A 20,127-nucleotide genomic window follows, 5' to 3' on the forward strand; every position below is an offset into this window, starting at 1 on the left:
CAAGTGCTTGCTGATGGACTCCTGGCTGACAAAATCTCTTTTCAGCTTGCTTAAATATTAAACAGTCTTTAAAGTAGTGTTTGGATTATCTCATGTGATTTCTTGCAATTAACCATGGTTGTCTAAAGCATACTACTAAAGCGTACTAAAGTGTTTTGGTTGTCAATAACTAGGATGAGAAGAGCATAGAAACATCTTCTGTGTCAGGTTTCAGTGAGTTCAAGCTATTGTTGTGTCCGGTTGAGAGAGTTTCTGGTGTTATTTTTCCCTCTTTCGGAGGGAGGTGAACATGCCCATCTCACCCTCCAGGAGCAAGGATGCCATGTCTGGGTTCAAGCCCATGCCACCCTCAAAGCTTGCATCCTCGAGTTGAGCGTGGAGGGGCATCACCCTGCGAAGGTTTGGTGTGTTGTAGCAGTCGGTGCTGTGAGGTCTGGTGGGCGGCAGTGGGGTGGAAGCAGCTGTTGGGGGCTCCGTCATTTGCATAGCCCAGCCCCCCCACATGCTTCGGAATGTCAGGGTCCCTGTGGCAGTTTTTGAATGGTCCCTCCCAGTTGGGTCGACGGACCCAGTGCAGCCAGTAGATCCCATTGGAGCTCCTCTGTGTGGCATAAATCCCTCAGCATTGGGCTTGAGAAGAGGTAAAGTTGGAATCTGCAGATCTCCTTAGATGATCTTCAGGAGCTGTGGGCTGTGGGTGGGGACTGGCTCTCTGTCTCTGGTCCAGTGACTGGTGTCATTGCTCATAGGAAGTGGAAGAGCTTTACCAGGTGAATCTGTCATTTCCCTTCTTCTGGGGGTTACGGGAGCTGTTTTGGAGGTGAGGGAGATGTAAATTCCCGGTCTTGAGCCAACCTGGATGGAGCAGAGGTGGACTGTGATTTGCCTGACCTCAACTATGTATCTGTAATGCAGTTGTAATCATCTCTGCTTGCACAACTGGCATGAGGTCCTGTTTTATTTTAAAGGAAATACAGTGAATAAAATCAGTGAATCTAATGTGCGGTCTTTCTGACCAAATATATAAGTATTTACTTTAGGATAAGATAAACAGTCCCTTGAACTCACTGGTTATACTGACTTAACTCTGTGTTGCCTAAAAATAGGACCAAGTTTGGCTCAGCCATGAGCGTCTACATTAGAGACATCCACATTTAGTTAGATGAATCACACCCCAGTCTCCTGTGTTCCTCATCAGGTCTCTGACAACTCTGCTGTTAGTCCTTATTGAAGCCAAGTACAGTCTTATTTATTTATTTATTTATTTAAAACAGAAAGGAAATTCAGTCTTAGACGTTCAGGTGCAGAAGAAAGTTTGTGTTTGAAGATCATGCTTGGATCTTCGAGTAGGTCTACTTAGATGCCTTTTCCTCTTCTGTTCGTCCCTGATAAGCTTAGGCACTCTCTGTCCTGTTTCTGAGGACCACTGCCCAAGGTGCCTAGCATTGCACAGGGAGATTCTGTATCTCATTTTGCACTGTGCATTTTGTTAGCCATCAGGAATGAAGTATTTTTAGGACATAAGCTAACTAAATTGCACTCAAGTGAAAAAAGTGCTCTATAACTTCTGAGAAATAATACTGGATTATAATCAGAATATAAATATTTGGAGCAAAAGATGCTTAGAAAGATAGGTAAAAATTATGAGCATAGTGCAATTTTTTTAGTTTGGATTTTTATATATTTTAGATTTAAAGTTTGAATGTAAACAGACCTGGTTGAATTGATGTGGAAAACATGTTCAAATTGCCAAATATTTCTTTCAAACAAGAATAAGCAAAGGAGCAGCTACAAAGAGTGTTTCGGCTTTAAAGTGTTTCGTATTTTTGAACCCAAATCTCCAAGTTTCTGTTAAATTGCAGTGGCATAGAAAAACAATCTTGTAATTCTTTGTCACCAATTTGATGATCCACCCCCTTCTAAAAAAATCATTGTCAATGTTGCTTAGTAGAGACATAGGCAGTTAGTGGTTGGGCTGTGGCCTCTCCAGACATGCGTCTTGTTTTGTCCAGAAGACTCTCAGGCTGCGGCAAGCGCCTGGATGTCACAGCGAAAATCAAGGATCCAAAAAAGAAGCCTGCAAGTTACAAAGGAGGAATGGGCAAGTAAAAGGCGAAAGCCTGAATCCCATCTGTCCTAAATAATCAACTGCTCACCTCTGGGCTGGCAGCACAGGCCACCGGCAATTCAGGGTCTTGGGCACAAATCTTCTGCAGTTAGGTACTTACCTCCTTCCTCAGACAGGAAGAAATAAAAAAGAAAAGGAGATCCCTGTTCTTTAGTTCAGTGAAGGGAAAAGAAAGTTCTATTTAGATCTGTTTGCCTCTTTTGGAGGATGGACTTTAGCACAAAGGTGAATAGTGCCCTAGTAGCAGGAGGCTGGGCAGGCTGAGGGGATGCAGGGAGTCTGCTCCCAGGGAAGCTGTTCCACTTTGTATAATTTAGGAACTGTTGTATTGGGGGGTTGAGGCCGAGTTCCCAGCAGGCACATCATAGCTCCTTTCTCTCTGTCTCTCTCTGGCCCATTAATTGTCCCAATACCACTCCGGGTTTACAGAAGGTGGGTCACCCACCGTGAAAGGGAGATTCTGTCCTCAGGGTGCCTGCAACCTCGAGCTCAGCCTTGCACTTGGTCGGTGAGAGAGCCATGGCTCTAACTGCAAATTTGAGTGAGGAGGGAGTGAGTGCAATGAGTGCCCGAGCCACTGGGCTGCTGGACAGGGTGAGACCCGTGCCAGCCAATTCATCTTTTAGCTCCAAATGCCTTTTGATAGGGATGCAGATTTCCTGGGGATTGTGGGGACGTGCTCGTGCATCTGGAAAAGATGGCTGAGTTCCTGGCATAAGAAGGGCACTGGGGTTTAGAGGTCAGAGTTGAGGCAGGTATGGAAGATGGCAATAGCTGTGATCTTTAGTCATAAGAAAATATTTTTGTATATTCAAGTAGGTTTTTTTCTTTCCTCTGCTAATCCAGTGTAGAATATGAGCCAACAAAGAGAAACCAACACTGCACACTCTGAAGTATTTGTTTTAAAATATGTGTGAGGTCAAGCTAGAACATGCTTTGCAATTTGTGTATTTACTGCAGTGAATTTTCTGCTCTTCCTGCCTGTCTTCTGTGGTTTTCAGCCTTCCTCACCTCCACAAAAAGAAATACTGTGCATATGAAAGAGGCCATTGTGCATCTTCCCTTAGGAGATTTCTTTTTCGTGCTCTGCTTTTGAATTACAATCTGTACTATTTATGGCAATGTTTAAAATATCCTTCTGATTCCCTGGTTAAAGTATTCTGAACCTACTCCAGCTACATGTTACTATGCACAGCTCCCACCAACCATCAGTTTTTATTTCAAGTCATTTTTCATGAAGTAACACACATCACAGCCAGAATCCTGTGTTGCTGTTACATGGTTTTCTTTACAGTTTTTCAGCTGTATTCCTCCTCCGCATGATAAACAGTGTTGCCTGGTCAGAGTTCTACTGTTTGAAAGTGTCTTCCAACAGTAACAGAAGAAATGGAATCTCTTTGCAGGTGCTGACATAGATGCTGTTTGGTTGCTCCTAGACATGTAGAAAGATCGGATCTTTCAGTCGTTCTTTGAAAAACTAAAACATCAAGAGGAAACAAAAAATCTAAGAGTGAGTAAGCTCTCTCCTTGACAGATTGTGCAACTCCTACAATAAGAATATTCATGTTAAAGACTCATATTGGTAGTGATTGTCTTACAAAGCAAAATTAAAAATGGAATTGTTTCTGAGCACCTTCTAAAATACTGTTTACACAGCATGAAAATGTTGAAGTCAAGCTTTTGGTTCCCTTCCCCAATGACTGTACGTCACATAAGAATCTTTGTGGTTCACTTCTCCCACACCCATGGTTTGGGAATGAGTCAGCTATAGTATCAAAAAGCAAGGTTGTCCCTAGGAGCCTTGCTTTAATCTTGGATGTACTAAGGGGCTTGGAAAGAAGGTAATTGCATGCAGGAAGAGGAAGGGTCAGCCTGAGAGCTAAGGAAGTTGAATGTGATGTGGAAAGGTTTCTGTCAGTAAGTTTGCCATGGTGTTCCTCTGGATGTACTTTAGGACCTCTAATTCATTCTTCTCTGGTCGTGTTCTTCTCTGGCTACTCAGCCTGAGACTTTGTAGAAGAGATACACAGTCAGCTTTACATAAAGTTAATAGGAGCTGTGCTGCGAACATGCAAAACTGCCCTGTAAAATCACCCTCAGGTGCCTATGTTGTGTACCTTGCATATAAAACCGAACTCCTGAGAAGTGTTTCTCTCAGCCTAGTCTTCCTTGTGCAGACGTTTTGAAAGACTTCATATGCATAGCTAATGAGCCTTCGTTTAGATGACTGTCACCTGAAAACAGGCTCAGTGGGCTGTGGTACAGTTCTAAGAAGTGGTCTGCAAAATTGAAAACTGTGCCATAAGGTAGCCGATAGCATCTCAGGCATGGTAGAAAATAAAAATACAGGAGGCTGGTGCACGCTGTCAAATGTGGACAGAATTTTCTAGATTTCTCTGGATGTTAACCGTAGTAAGATAGCTATGGAAATCTCTTGCTTTTCTTCCTCACCACCAAGGTAAGTACCTTACAGCCTCTGATACTGATGGCTCATTGTGCACTGTTTGTTCATTACAATACATGATCAGCCTCTGAATCTCTTGGCTAAATAACTTCTTAAAGGTAGTATTAGTACCATCTTAGTGCTATACTGCTTGCAGCTTATTAACAGTTTTTTTTGTTTGGAAGCAACTCAGTCTTTATACTGAGTAGTTAGCAGTGTAAATTCTGCATTTGATCGTAGTTTAGGAGAAACATAAAGTAGCAAAACATGTTTTCTTACACAGTTATCCTCTCCTTTACAGGCAGTTGAAGATGCGTATGTACCAGTTGTCATGTTTGAGTTTGATGGCATAGAGGTAAGCATTTCTTTTTCTTTTTTTTTCTTTAAGTGAGTAAATTTTTTTCTTGCTTTGGAATAGGGTAACTTTTCGAGGGACCTGTGACTGTGCTATTTTGGACCACAACCTATCCCAGGAGAAGACATTGCAGTAGAATGGGAGCTTATAGGAAAATAAGCTCCTAGGAAGCCTGGCAGGCATGGGAGCATCAGGGACGTCTTTTTCTAAACCTGTGCTGTAGACCAGGGTAGCCTGCTTGAATAGCACTTATCTCTAGGATTGTGCAGAGTGGGAGCAGAGGCAGTATCCTTGCTAACTGTTCTTAGCTCTGACAAGCTAGGTGTCTACAGAGGGATGTGTACAGTGTAGTTCACTGTACGAATCATGTGAACAGACTAAATGTTTTGCTGCAAATCCAAAATGAAGTGGTTGTGGGACAAACAATCTGGAAAATGGAAAGTAAAAGTACTCATTTGACTCCTGCCTAGGTTTGTCAGCTGCAGCAATCCTGCTATCTTGAATACCTCTTCTACAATGTATAAAGACCTGCATGCTGTAGTACCTAAGGAAGTTACTGCTTGGTATCACTATCATGAAGACATTTATTCAATTACCTTTTTGTGGCTTTTATCTGGTACAGACATTCACAGAATAATTTTCTTGCCTCAGACTGTACTAAAAACCAGATACTTTGGGATCAAAAGGGCTTAGTGCACAAAGAAAATGCTCTCTCCTTTGCTGAAGTATAGTTGAGGTGATAGAACTTATGTCTTCATTCTATGATTAATTTTAAATTCCCTTTTCATTCAAATTCTAAGTCTAGAGTAATTTTTTTCACCTTAAAAAACCCTCTTCCTTTCTCTAGCTTAAAAAGAAAGGGGTGATGCAACGATGGTTTTGTACATAAAATATGGAACCTCTAGAATTTTTATTGAGTCTTCTGGCCAATAAATCTCTTGGGACATGTTTCTATAGTCACATAATTCTAAATACAAATGTTAACCACTCTTTTTAGGCTTGACTAACTGTCCCCCACTAGTGTTCTGTTTGCAAACTGCGTGGCATTCTAACGGTTGGCACTTTTTTCTTCTTAAGATTGATCTTGTGTTTGCAAGACTGTCTGTGCCAACTGTTTCTGGTAATCTTGATCTCAGAGATGACTCACATCTCAGAAACCTGGATATAATATGTATACAGAGCTTAAATGGTAAGCATATTTACACATCTTTAAAAAGAAAATGTTACTAAAATTGGTATGGAATGCACATTACACAACCCAAGTTTCTGTACAAGACACAGAAACTGATTCCCTGTATACTTGAGATCTGAGGAGGTGGCAAGTGAGCTTAAATTCAGACGTTTCAAATTGTGTTTTTAGATAGACCTGTGTTTCATGTTTCTTTGATTGGGGTGTGTGCATTGTTCCAGTTTGCCGCAGAAACTGCTTCAGATGAATAGGTAGAGCACTTGATAGAGAAGAATGTGTGGTAGTTCATTAAAAAAAAAAAAAAAAATTAAATACTTGAAGCCTGACTTGCTCACTGTTTAACACTGACTGGTTTAATTTTTCCTGGCTGTCGAAAGAAACCTAGTTTTTGGGATCCTGTAGAAGGGCCTTATTGAAAATTGTTGGCTGTAGTCTAAAGTATGAAAAAAGCTGTTGAGGGCACCAGTTACCTGACGTGATACTGAATGTTACGTGTAATCTCTAATTTTTAAGGTAATACAAAGCAAGTAATCCAAACTTGTTTTCATAGACTTGAAGGATAAACTGTAAGCTATTGATACAGTATAGCATAAAAACGACTTTTACCTGTTGCTAGGAAGTTCTGTACTTCAACTTTTTTTCTTAGAGGTTGCAGAGTTACTGATGAAATACTACACATAGTGCCAAATAAAGAGAACTTCTGGCTCACGCTCTGTGCAATTAAACTGTGGGCAAAATGTAAGTAATGTGATTGTTTGTGATCTTTAAACTTTTCAGAGGTGTCTCATGCTGAAAAAATAATAGCATTAGAAGTACTTCAGCTTTGGATAGCTGTTTAAATAACAGTTTTTAGTTTAAAAACTGTTTTTTAGTTTAGATTCAAGGCCTATCCATGGGGTAGATTCTATGTGTTTTTTAATGGGGGTAGAGTGGGGAGAAGAGGGGAGTGCCTACGAGACAAGGTGCTGCATGGCTTATCAGGAACCTGACTACAAAGGATAAAAATGCCAAGTGAAGTATAAAAGCTTGATACATAAGGAATAAGAAAATACTGTTTGCACATGTGACTAGAGAAAGTGCTAGAAGAATGGCAGAACCTTTTTCTTAAGGGAAGTTGGAGTGAAGCGGTAGCTGTAGCAGTGCAGGCAAATTTCAGAGTAGCAGTATTTTGGGAAGTGGTGTGGTAACGACTCTTTTTCTCATCGCTATAAGGACCAACAATTTTGGCCTCATTGCACTGCGAAAATAACTGACTTTGAGACTGAAATGTACTAGGTATTCTATAGATTGTGAAGTTGGTACTGTAAATTTGAAGGAATATACTTGGATATTGAAAGACTACAGGCTAACGACAGTGTATCCATTGTAGGATGTGGCATTTACTCCAACATGCTGGGATTTCTTGGTGGGATTTTCTGGGCCGTGCTAGTAGCAAGAACATGTTGGCTCTATCCAAACACTTTGGATTCTACTCTGGTTAACAAGTTCTTGTTTTTTTCAAAACGGTAAGAGCTATTTATGACTATTTTAATTTGCAGAAAGTAGTTACACTTTTTCAGGTAGTTCTTTATATAAGATTTACACCAACAACGTTCAATCCTACCCTAAATTACATGACAGAGTTCTAAATGGACAGTTAGTTACTGGCTTTTCTTATATAGGGAGTGGCCAAAACCTGTATTGCTGAAACAACACGAAGAGAGCAATCTTAATTTACCAGTATGGGACCCTAGGGTATGTAGACATTGAATTCAGAAGCCTTTAAACTTTCTTCTAAGCTAAGCTGCTGGTGCTGAGCACAATTGTTTTAAAACCACAGGTGAACCCATCAAACCAATATCATGTAATGCCTATCATCACCCCAGCCTATCCACAGCAGAACTCTACATGCAAAGTATCTACATCAACGCGAGTGGTAATGGTAGAGGAGCTCAAACATGGTAAAGTTCTTTCCATGCTTATTAACTGAATAAAAAATATAATTCTTGCTATATGAAACCACATTATCTGAATTGGTTGTATTTCGCAAGGTGTTTGCCCTTTTAGGCAGAAGAGTTCTCTGGGAAGTATACCTGTTGCAGGCAATAAGTGACCGGTTTTACAATGAACTGTTGTAGTAGACCTGCATTGTGTCAAGGGAATTCCTGCTTTTTGATCTGTCAATTACTGTTCAAAACCTTTATAAAATAAAGTTTTTATCATGCTCTGCTAGTCGTTGTCCCCCCCCCCCGCCCCCAAAATGGTAATAAGGTTTTGAACCTTACTTGTAGGTCTTGCGGTTACAAATGAGATTCTCCAAGGAAAATCAGACTGGTCAAAGCTCTTTGAACCACTGAACTTCTTTCAGAAATACAGGTATGTATGAAATCTGTTATCTGAACTTGAAATTATTTACTTACTGGTTAGCATAGTGAGTTTTAGCTTGCAGTCTAAATAGAAGGTGGCATTGATGTTTGTTTTTCAGAAACTGGAGGTAGTCATATGAATTTTGGTAAGGATAAGTATAGGAAGATAGAAAAACTATATGTGTTATGCCACTGACACTGCTTTTATTTAAAAAAATCAACTCTGATACTTAGAATGTAGCAGAATGCAATTCAGAAGGATGTAATCAGCTTTTTCTTCAGTTAATACTGTGCTGAATGCAGGCTATAATCTGTCTTGTCTGGAAGACATATTCTATACATTTAAGGCAGTTTTGGTTTCACTTGAAGGAATATAAAGTCCTGAGCTAGGATATTAATTTTTCTTTTCTTCTAGACATTATATTGTGCTGACTGCTAGTGCCTCTACTGAGGAGCATCACTTAGAGTGGTAAGTCTTGCTTCGAATGTGGGTTCAATACATAATTGACACACACAGCCCTACTTTGAAGACCACTGTTGTAGAGCCTTTAAAGACTTGGTTTCATAACTTTTTTACTGGATGTAATATTTAATTTAAGACTACATTGCACTTGGTGCTAAGTTGCTCTCGTTATGTAGTCAGCCTATTCCAGAGCCTACATTTCTCCAGTGAAGTGAAACAAGGCTGTTTAATCTGGGTGAAACCTGACCGTCTGCACAGAGCATCTGAATGCTGATAAATAGTATTTACTAAGTTTTAATCTAGTAGTGTGCTCAGGCATCTTATGTTTAGTGCTGAAAATTATCATTTCAGCACACTTGGTAGTCAATAGGTAAATTGCAGGAGTACTGATCTACTTTGTGAAACGTAATGTGAGATCCACTTCAATCGTAGTTAGAGAAAATGACTGCTTATGACATGATATTTGTCAATGTCTCAAGGGATATATGCCAATAATAACTTGTTTAACCTATGTGAATGGGCTGACTAACTGTGAATCTTGAAATAAGGGAAAACGGTGAGGAATTAAGGTACTGTGATGTGTGTGGTGTTCTCACTCTTAAGAAATGAGTACTTAGCCTGCTTTGCTCAAGTAAGCAAGCAAAATAGCTCTGTGTAATAGAACCTTGTTCTGAGGGTACCTTGGTTATACTACAAAGTTTGACTTGTGCTTTAAGGCAAATAATTTAATTCTTGTGCTACCTCTAAAAGACATCTTATTTCATGTTTAAAAATAGCTCTAATAGGTAATACCTTTTACCTGAACTTTTTAATGTGTTCACTTAAAAATCATATCAACTACAGCTTGATGTCAGTGGCAGTTAGGTATACAACAAGGAGTTATGGGCAGAGGGCTTAGAGCCAAATAGTTTTTATTGTGAAATGTTTTTAAGTGAACAAAGCTTGTTGTATCTCAGAATAAAGATGAGAAAAGTTCTGGCTCCAGTAAAAGCTGCTGTTTTTGCAGTGACAGAAATGGCAGCAAATGGGGTTTAGTTTTGCATCTGGGAAAATGAAAAGCAGAAGATAAACTTGCTTCAGTTTTCTGTAAGAACAAGTTTAGTTCACCAACTCTTGAATGGATTTGGGAATAGATGGCACATCTCTGTTGTTCATCAACAAAAGATACTTTTGAAAACTTGCAGAGTTCTGACTGCTTTCAAAGCTAGCAGTGTTTTAGGTTAAAGGGTAAAATGCCAGTACTTCATTTATATGAAGAGCCTTTGTGGTCATGATACATTTCTTGGGTAAGTTTCTGATGAGACTGTGTTGACTAGGTAATTTGTTTATTAAAGGAACTACATTTTTCAGTTTGGCTGGAAAAGGGTAAACTCTTTTCACAGATCAATCTGCAGGAAGAATTGCATCTTTACTCAGGTCTAACTGAACAGTTGTGCTTGAGCCTTTTCTAAACTGTTCTTCTCCTTGATCTTTGGGGTAAAAAGGAGTTTTGCTGCACTTCAAAATGCAGCCAGAGGTGCTGGGAATCTGCTCCTTGTTGATATTTTCATCATAGGCTATGTGTTGAGGTGTTGTATCTGACCTGTTAAGAGTACAAGTTAAATTTATGTACCTCTGTCTTTGGAAACTTTAAAGCTCAAATGTCACTGGAAACATCTCAAACTACAGTGCGTGTGTTATAAATATCTAGTATCTGCTCAGCTGAATGAAACTTACTGACTGGTTAGTGTTTTTGTATTAGCATTGTATTGTAAAAAGGTATATAACTACTGTGCTGGATACAGTTAAAATGAGTAAATGTCTCTTGTTCTTATTAGGATTGGCCTTGTCAAATCTAAAATTTGTGTGCTGGTTGGAAACTTGGAGAGGAATGAATTTATATCTATTGCACATGTAAAGCCACAGTCTTTCCCTGGCAACCGAGAGCTTGTAAACAGTGGGTTTCATTACTTTTCTGAAATCCAGTTTGGCCAATGTATTGTACCTTGTTTATTTTTATTCACCTCAGCTTATCTGTGAGAGATGTTCAGTTACGTACCTACTGTTTTGTAGGTATGAGGTCTGACAGGCAAGGTTCTGAGCATGTGGGATCTTTTTAAAGAAGGGAGAACATCAGGGAGGAGTTCTCGGAGAACTTAAGTATGGGCTGACTCTAATCTTTAACTGCTGCATACAACTAAACTGTTTTGCTTAATCCCTTCTTGAGAGTAGATAGTAGGATCCAAATAACTGGCATCTGTGCATAAATGATAAATTTGTGAATCTGTCTTTTTAGGAGTGATATGTGTCAATGTGGTTTCTTGGAATCGTATTTAGGAAAGTGGAAAATGCAGAAAGTGTTAACGTTTATTTAACGTACGTTATACGGTCGTTCAAAGATACAGGTAAGTCTATATTCTGCTCTAGTCTCGTAGGGTTTAACTTTTTTATTCTAGTGCAAGTTGCTTCACAAAGTGAATTGTACTTCCTTCTGGTATTAGCTATTAGATATTTCTGTAGAGTGTGACACATAGAAGATTAGCCTTAAAAACATACTATTTTAACACTTTGGCAAAGTAAGTCCATCTTGAAACAAAAGTGTGTACTACAGTCCTATACCATATGTGAAATAACAACTCTGCAGATCATCGTAAACACTCAGAAAGGAACTGAGATTCATGCGGTAGACAGTCAGATGTGAAGCCAGGAGACGTCCAGTTGTCAGTTGTTGAACTTTGAAAGTGGGAATTAACTGTATCAGACTCTAAAATAAGTTGTTGATGCCTCTTGAGAGTATTTTTTCCAAAATAACAGTTTGTGTATGATATCATCCCAGAACTTTGAAAAGCAGTGAGTGGTCGCATTGTAATGACATGCAGTCTTGCATGTAAAGCTTCATGTTCATCTTCCATTATTACTTTTGATAGATGTAGAAATAAAGTAATATTGCAAGTGTTGTTAGATAATGCTAGAATAAAGGGGTTTGGGGGTGAGCAGTTCTTTGAAAGTATAGGTCTTTTCCACAATCTGTTTACTTCTTCCCAAGCTGACTGCTCTTGTGCCTTTCAGAAGTGCATGTGTGGTGTCAGGCTCATGCCTACCTATCATAATGACGAACTAAGGAAATCAGGTTACTCTTCTGAAGTGACAAGTGTGTTTGGACAAAAAGCTCTAAACAGTGGACTCCTTTAAACTCTTCATCAGTGCAAACAAACATTTATCCATGGTACCAGCATGAGCTGTGTGTTGTGTTGCTCAGACAACATGAGTAAATGCAGTAAAAGCTGACCTTTTTAGCTCATGCTTTGGGATATGAGAAAAGCACAGAAAAAAGGAATCAAAACTCTTGTCTGAGTTTCAAGCCAGGTGGGGTGACTTCCTCAGACTTGCACTCTTCGCTGAACTGATGCTTGTCTTGTATGTTAGATCCAGTGGCGCTGTGTTTCAATGTTGTGGCAAATGTAAATTATGTCAACAAGGTTTGTGTACCGCCAAGAGGCTAGAACTAATGTTAAATCCTGTATTTCTATGCACAAACTTTATTAGCATAGCTGTGTGCTCTTAGTTTAGTGAAGCACAGCCTATAGTATGTTTCAGATACAGGGTTTGAATCCAGAGAGATTGAACAGAAAAGGTATTTCTTGAGAGGTGTGATATGCTTTGGCAAATGTGGGAGTGACCAGTAGTTATGTGCAAGAAAGCTTTTATCATATGCCTTGACTTTGAGAGAATATTTTTAGAGGGCAAAGATTAACTTCAAGTTGATGGGCTCAAGAGTAAAAGGCTCACTGTTTGGAAGGCTTTTGTTAAATGAACTTTATCTCACTTTTACATAAAAATATTATTGAATTTACTTTGAAGCAACTGTTCATATTAGTGTGAATGTTTATATTTGTGCTTTTGTTTCACTTCTAGGTCTCCTGTAGAAAGACTTATAAACCTTTTTGGTTTTGTTGCATGTCCTTACTTTGATTCCCACTCTGTATGTTAGTAAGCTGACTTTCCAGTTATGATCACAATAGGCTTGTTAAACTTATCTAAATTTGACTTAATTCTGTAATAACTGCTGTGCTAGTATAGCATTTTTAAGTTGCATAAAAGGTTATTTGCAGGCAGTTAAGAAAAACTGGTTTAAATTGTAGTGGTTCTGATAAGTCAGATGTCCCTAAAATCCAGTCTTTCTTGGACAGATAGAATTTTAACACCTAAATTACTGGAAAGTTATATGATGTTACAGAACTGTTACGAAAAAACCCACAATGACTGCTGTAAATATCAAATAAAATAAAATTAGTCTGAATCTTGAGTAAGGTGTCTGGTCTCTCATCAGCTGTGCACATTTGGGTTGATTCAGAAAGTTGTCTAGATCTATTTTCAAATAGAAAACTAAGGGTTAAGGAGTATTATCTCCTTCAGGTTAAAAATCAGCTCAGATGTGAGCTGCATGATTTGCAAACCACAGCTGTAACTGAGCACATAAATGCACATTTGAACTTAAATAGCTGTTATGTATCTGGTCTGTACTGGATATGAAATGGGCATCTTAGGTCACATTCATCTTGAGGCAACTTCTTGTTCTTTGTTTGGGCTGGACAGACTTAAAGGCTTGCTGTTTCTAAAGAAACCATATGTAACTTTGACAAATACCTAATGCAAACATTCCCACTAAGCTACAACACTAAATTTTCTGTTAGTTTACAGCCAGGCTAACAACCTCAATGTGCTAAAGGAAGGTATGAAGATTGAGGCAGCTCATGTGAAGAGAAGGCATCTCCACTATTTTTTGTTACAGAAAAGAAAGAAGGTATAATAAACATTTGGCCCTTCTGGCAATATTTTTTTTTTGCTTTAATAATTACTTGAAGACTTCATTATTTTGTTGTTGTTTCAGCAAAGCATGCCAGGTACTAGTCAAAATGCTTGTGGGCTTCAGTGCAAAAGGACTTCTTCAGATGGAAGCTGTTTGGACAGTTGCAGAGACATGGACTCCAGAACACCAGATAATTCCTCTTTGTTACATAAGGTTTCTAAATTGGACACTTATACAGCAGAGAGAGAAAGCTTAGCACCATACCCTTAAAACTGTGAAGAAGCTGCTTTTTAACTGACTCACAATGTGAATGAGGTCCAGGATTTCTTGTTTGAATCTATGTTGTTCATAAGCATGTGGGGGGCTCTAATGGCTTCAGGAACAAAGCTGGCATCTCCTTTGGGCACATGGGGGGAGACAGGTTAAAGAAATCCTTGAAAAAATTAATTTAATGTACATGAACACATATAGGAAGAAAGGAGAACTTGATACCAGAGAAATTATTTGGTCTTGAATATACATCCCCTTGGGTTAGTGTGTAACCTGAAGCTGGAATGTTTTATATGTAGGTAACTGTTCTTTCTAACAAAAAGTATGGTTATTGCCAAGCAGTATTATTTTCTAATGAAGTGCTGATCTTGATCACAGAAATGCTAGACTTGGTGCAGCTTTATGAGAACTCAGGCAGTAAAAGTGTCTGTCACTTCCTGGGAAGTCTATTCACAGGCTACTTCAGCACAGGAGGAATATGAAATCTTGAGAGTAATAGCCCAAGACTACCAAATGTGTAATGCTTGCTGTGTTCAGACCATTTGGTACTGTAGGAGTAGCATTAAAAAAAATAAAATTGAATGCCTGTATGGGTAGAGCAGGTACCTTCATGAAAAGTGCTACAGAGTGCTGGATATACTAAGATGGAAAACAGTACAAGTACATAGAGACTCACTGAAGAAAATGCTTAAGTTTAAATTTGCGGTCTGAAGTTCAGCAAAATGAAGATCTCATGCTAGATTGCCTAGGAATTTGTTGTTTTGTGGAGCTGTGACAGTGACCTAAGAAGATAGACACTTGTCTTGCATGGACTTTCTGGAAATAAAATGTGTAGTATTTACAAACTAGCATTTTAGAACACTAACATCTGATTTTTACAGAAATGCTGTGTATCAGAAATCTAATGGTACTAACAACAGAGAGAAGATACCTCGTGTAGTTGTGCCATCAGTGTCTAACGAACTGTCCATTCCTGTTACTGATTCAAGTATGTATTGAAGTAGTGGGTGGAATGCAGTCTTTAATTTCATGGCCGAACTCCAAAAGCTCGGTGTCTCCTGCAGAAATGGAGGCTACAGTTGCAATAAGAACATTGGGACCTCCAGTTGGTTGCACCATTCCAGGACATAACACAGTTTGTCAACTCAGAGCACGTTTTGTCCAAGGACAGCATGAATTAAGTGGGACTCCAATTACAGATCCTAAGAATGCTGCACCTAAACGACCTTATTCACTGACCACTGAAGGACCTCATTCACCTACATCAGAAGAATGCCCCAAAAAAACAGTAGACAGAGAAAAGGTAAGGAAGGAGGGCTAGGCCAGGGAGGGTTTCAAGTAGAATTAATTGTTGATGTACAATGAATGACATAACTGAGAAGAAATGCATATATACATCCCCAGTGGATTCAGGAATCTAAATTTAAGCATAATGATAGTTTTACTAGGATGTAGATGTGAGAAACTGTCTTGAATATACTGTATAGCTATTAAACAATTTTTTTTTCCAAGATCTGGCACTTGACTGTTTCTGGTCTGGTGTCAGGGTCTCTAAATACCACTGTGCTTGTATATTACTGCACTGACCAATTGCTGAATGAACTGGCTTATTTGGAAGCAGTTCTTAATTAAAAAAAAATTATCTCAAAATGAAGAGGATATGAATCTTATAAATGTAAAAGTATGAGCTAATCTTGTTCTTGCAGATGATTTTTGAATGCCTATTGATAGTTTTGCTGCTTTAGGAATCAGCAGTCTACTCAATAGGTTGTCCACTGCTGAAATCACAGTGTGGAGTTGCTTGTTAAATTTTGTTTTTGTGGAAGCTTTAGATTAATGCTTGATTTGTTTTATTGCTATACATAACTCTCCTTAAATAGCTGTTTGTGTGGCTTGACCTCTGATTTGAGGCAGGGGCAAAGAACAACTAGAAAAAAATCAATTTTAACACTTGTAAAGAATCAACTTGCAGAACTGTTACCTACTATTGAGTATTTCAAGTACAGATTTAGGTAGTAAGACTTTTTGCGAGGCTTCAGATTCCTGTGTGGTAATGGTAGTCTTGTCTAAATGTTGTTTTAAGAATGGCCACTAATACATTTAAAGTGTTGACTGGAAGCTGTACTCAATTATGAAGGTAATTTTGGTATAGCAATTATTTTGAGTCTGTGTATTCTGTTCTTCTAGTTAACTGGCCAGGATTCAGCATTCAAAGATGGTGGCAATTCAGAAGATGTCAGCAGCAGATCTACAGACAATATAATTGGAAGGGGTTTTACTCAGTGGACTAACTGGAAAGCTGAATGGACTGTTCTAGTGCCTAGACTACCTCACATAAATACTGTACGCATTTGTTGATGTAAACAAAAATATGCTTTTTAGTTTAACTTATTTCAGTCTTCATTTCCCAAATATATACTTGTAAGAGTTATCCTTATTAGTCTTTTTAAAAGTCTTAACTGTCACTAGCTGAAACAGCTTTTGAAAAAGCCACAAAAACCAACCTGTCCTGTGACTTGGATTCAGAATGTATGTAAACAGGTTAACTAGTCACTGCAAACATGTTGTGGTTTCAAGTGTGTATAAGCGTGCTTGTATGCATTTGTGCTTTCCTAGTGCATGTGCATATATTATTCTTAAATTATTTTCCCGTTGGGCACATACACTCCTGTGCATCTATCACAATGGTGCTCAGCTTCCTCAGCTAGTAGCTTTCCACTGCCTAACACAGCCATGCACTGCCCAAGTATTGCCTCCCGTGGAGGCCCGTAAATAATTTAAATATTGAAGAAACTGCAGCAGAGGATGCTACCAAGGTATGGAGATGATAGACATGTCCCATGCCATTGTATCTGATTTTGGTCTTAAGACTGCTGCAGCATGAGACTTGAGGGGTTTCTTTGTTGTCACTGGGTAGTAAAGCTAAACTCAGAACACACAGCTGAAGATGTAACTTAAACACTGCAATAGCCAAGGCTGTTGTGACAGTGCTACCTACTTGCAAGGTACAGTCTTGAAAGCATTTGGCATGCAGAAAGTGGTTTCAGATAAACCCTGAAAGCTGTTCTACATGGTTACATGGAAACTTGTAGTCTGAAGGTCGGGTTCTGTAAACTGATAACACTGCTTACCCAGTTAAGTGGGTTAGGGTTTTTTGAGGGGTGGGGAGAAATTCTGATCATATGAAACAAATGTTATGCTATCTGTCTATTGTAATTTCTTTATAACTTGGTGTTTTTGTAAATGAAGTTGTACATTTTTCCAGAGTATTTTTGTATGTACTGTAAAATACTGTCTTCCAAAAAGAATTTTTTTAATTATTATTATTACTTTTTTTTAATGCACGTGGGATCTGCTTAAAAACCCCAAACAAGTAAACCAAATGTAAGGCGAGCAGGGCAGTGCCACAAAAAATATGTTCTACAAAATGATGATGTCATGGTAGAGTAAATTTGAGGAGACTAGGAACACTGCTTTCCTGCTTCTAGTATTTCCAGGTTTTGAATTCATACCCTTTGAATAGTGCAGTTTGCAAACTGCGTTGACAGCTGAAGTCCCAGTTTGCTGTGCGGACAACAGATACCCCTGACTTCTTTTAAATTAGTTGCTTGGCTTAAACTGCAATTCTGAGCTCTGATCATCTTAAGCATCCACCTCAAACCCTAGTGACAAGACCGACGGGGCAGGTAGCTATCTTGCACGGTCTTCATTCTCCAGCATTCCCCCTACTGCTGGTATTCCAAACTTGTGGAGAAAGCATGACAATGACAATATCCTTACTTTTTTCCTTATTACCTCTGGTTTCAAGCTTGCTTCAAGTGCAATTCATCTCTTAGAAAATTTGCCTTAGTGGGTTTGAGAGGTCTTATTCTTCCTTCTCCACTCCAACCCCCCCAAAACTTAGAGTGCAATGCTTAGGTTTCCTCACAGGTTAAAATTAGGAAACAGAACCCCTGTTACTTAAGTGGCTTTTAGCAGAGCTCCACCTTGAGTTTATAAAATGGTTACCTTGGTTTTGTGACCTGTGTTAAAATCATGGTATTTAAATACTGTCAAGTCTGTGTACTAGCTACAGTATGCATACAACTTCAGCACCTGTGTAAATAAAAATCCATCATGAAATTGAAGGAATTAAAGCTGAAGTAGGTGATAAGATAAGCAGCAAAGCAAATATGAAAAGTAAGTGTTTTTTAATAGTCTACAACCCTGTAATATTACCAAGCTTTTAAACCAATTCTTCCACTTGAGTATTCCAAGACTGTTGGAGGCTGTTTTGCCCTTAACCTCTAGGTCAGCACATGCATTTATGCAACTAGTCTCCAACTAACCTAGCTAATTGATATCAAAGTATATGCCTTTACACGGATTTTTTTTTTAACTCTTGCTTTGCAGAATTATCTTCTAATTGCTCTTACTCCCCCCTCCCCCCCTTAGGGTGTTAAGAAGAAGTTTAGGAAGAAGTTAGGTTACTACTTTCCCAGACTTGATCCAGCATAAGTGAGATTACATGCTTCACCTTAATATACCCTGACTCAACGCTTGGCCCAGTGCAGAGTGGCGTCACTGTTCTGGAGTTTCCCTGGCTATTGCAGAAGTTTGGTACTGCCCCAGGACTATGCAGATTAGATTACAGCTGGTTTAAATAAAGTTCAAACTGCAACATTCAACTGAAATGTTTTCCTTTGTTTATGACAGTCCTCTGTCAAAGTGATTGAAAGAAAAGTTACTCATGCATAAAGACTCCGTGAGGGAGGCTCTTTGATACCAGACTTCCTGCAAACTTTGCTGTTTTCTATCTGCTTTCTTAGCTGGTTGCTGTGTGTGCAGCTTGGAGGTCCAGGTGGAAGGGGTAAGGGATGCATGATCAATCTCCTTAAAGAGGAGCAGCTCTGTATTGAAATTCTGTTATGGTTAGTCACTTTGAGCAAGACATTGCATTGCATGAATTAATGTCTCCTGTGGTTTTACTTGTTAGGTCTAAGCAAAGAAATGGTTAATGTTAAGTCACCTCCGCTTCTGCTCTTGAAATGAATGTCCCTGGAAAAACTAGAGAGCAAGTAATAGAATACTTTTTGCCTTAATGAGTATTCCTGTAATCAGAGCTTATTCAATGCAGTGGAAAAGTACAGTGACCGTGCTTCCAGGGCCTAAGAATGTGCTATTGCTTAATAAGTTGCTTAAAGCCCCTCAAATAAAAGTGGAAGAAACACTCAGTTGAGGGAAGTTGACATACCCTTTCTCCCCAGCTTTAGGAGTGTGCACCTTCCTCAATTTCTTGAATAAAACTGTTGATCAGTCTCTGCTGCTTGAGCATATTGTGAGCAAAGATAGAGACACTCTTGTAAAGGGAGCCACAGAGAATTCTGGCTCCCCTCCATCCTACTGAGCCAGAACAGGGATTTATGAAGATACCAAACTTCTGTTCATAAAACACTGCTATGCACACTGCATTAGAAAGCTCTGGGTTGGAAGACAGCCAGTGTCTTTTGCAAAAGTTGAAAGAATTGTGGGTTAGAGGCTTACAGGCAGAAGGATATTGCAAAAGAAAGAGAACTGGACAGGACTGCTAGAGAATAGAGTAGCCATAGTCGCTATTAAGGCGAGAGGAAAAAAATCCACCTTTAGTCTGTTAAGCAGTAGCTACTTCGCTCTTTATTGTTTTCATAAACCATAATCGGGTTTTGTGGTTTGGTTGGGGTTTTTTTATCACTTTAGGAGGTTCTTGCCATCACCTTCATCCCTGGCTGGAGAGTCCTGCTTCATCAGCTGTGGTGAATCAACTGTCTGTATATAGCTAAGGAGCCATGTTAAAGGGAGCAAAAATAACACTACATTTATTTACCCCTGGTTTTTGTTCTTTCAAATTAATTACAGGGATGTTTATGAGGCAGGGTAGTTGACCACACAAATATAGGTCATTCATAATACATATAGTCTGGGAGAAACTGTAATTGCTATGCTAAATATAATTTATTCCGTGGTTCCATTCAGCTATGTATTTAATTTTATTTTTCCATTCTTCTTCTAAGGGCACTAGTAAACATTCTTTCAAGCAGGGATAGTAATGATGAAACAGTAATAGTCTGAGTAAACTATCCAAGTGGCTGCCTTTCTTTTTTCACTTCCTACATTTCTGGTGTCCTCT

At 39.0% G+C, this 20,127-nt stretch overlaps 1 pseudogene; it reads left to right on the forward strand.

Moving 5' to 3' along the window:
* The first annotated feature begins 1,992 nt into the window (after positions 1-1,992).
* On the forward strand, positions 1,993-16,340 carry LOC142026176 (poly(A) polymerase gamma-like; annotated as a pseudogene).
* The last annotated feature ends 3,787 nt before the right edge of the window (positions 16,341-20,127 follow it).

This window comes from Buteo buteo, chromosome 32 (genome assembly GCF_964188355.1).
Source record: "Buteo buteo chromosome 32, bButBut1.hap1.1, whole genome shotgun sequence".
In the NCBI taxonomy this organism is placed as follows: domain Eukaryota; kingdom Metazoa; phylum Chordata; class Aves; order Accipitriformes; family Accipitridae; genus Buteo; species Buteo buteo.